At 48.9% G+C, this 917-nt stretch overlaps 1 non-coding gene across 1 annotated transcript; it reads right to left on the bottom strand.

Annotated features, from left to right (window-relative positions):
- Positions 1–409: 409 nt before the first annotated feature.
- On the bottom strand, positions 410–491 carry trnas-aga. Its single transcript has one exon. It is a non-coding gene; the product is annotated as a tRNA-Ser (tRNA).
- Between the last annotated feature and the right edge of the window lie 426 nt (positions 492–917).

The following is a 917-nucleotide window of genomic DNA, read 5'->3' as shown; positions in this document are numbered from 1 at the left end:
TTGGAGCTGGTGGCGGTTGATCAGGATGGCCACCCTGAGAGAAAACCTACTGTCTCATAGACTTAAACATTCAGCCTGAAGTCTACTATTATAATAACACGTACGTTTACCGTGTAATGATACCTGAGCGTCGATAAAAGTCTCTCCGGGTCTCTGGAAAGTGTGTGACTAAACGGTGGCCATCCAATCAGCGACGAGATTCGCATGACAACCTTGCGCTGTTTGATGGATAAGGTCACTCACCAATCAGACAACCGTGCCTCGAGGCAGCAATTGTTGATTGGATGCCTCGGAACATCGTTTCTTGGGAACTGATTGGCTGTTTCACGACCTCGTTCGGATATGTTAGGACTTGTTAGGAAAGTGTTAGGATGTATTTGACAGTCCTACTGCTGCAAAAAGAAATGTTCGTTGTCGGCAGGATTCGAACCTGCGCGGGAAGATCCCAATGGATTTCTAGTCCATCGCCTTAACCACTCGGCCACGACAACCGCACAGCGAAAGGTAGTCGGCATACTATTTAACGATGACCGCGAGCAGTGTTATTATGTTGTTGAATATCAAATTGCGCACATCACACGAGATCATGCCACTGTTAAACGAATACCTGTGGAGCCACGAGCGAACAAATGCGCTTATTCCTTTTTCCCACCCCCTAGGCGAGAGAAGACCCGCCCCTACATTGCATCTGATTGGTTCGGTTTGGGCATGGAGAGTAATGAATGGTTAGACTACGAGCATGTTTAACGGGGTGAGCCAATCAGAAGCTGGGTATAGGGGCGGGACTCCGTCGACCTCGGGTCTGTCGTGTTTCCGTCCAGGCCGTGGTGAAGACTCTACAGCACCACCTTGTGGCGGTAAACACCTGTAGCTGAGGTTGATTTCTTGACATCAAGGCTGTTACCAAGACAGCATTT

Source organism: Scophthalmus maximus, chromosome 14 (genome assembly GCF_022379125.1).
Source record: "Scophthalmus maximus strain ysfricsl-2021 chromosome 14, ASM2237912v1, whole genome shotgun sequence".
NCBI lineage: Eukaryota > Metazoa > Chordata > Actinopteri > Pleuronectiformes > Scophthalmidae > Scophthalmus > Scophthalmus maximus.
Note: the sequence above shows the minus strand (reverse complement) of the source record. Positions and strands in the feature narration are given on the sequence as shown.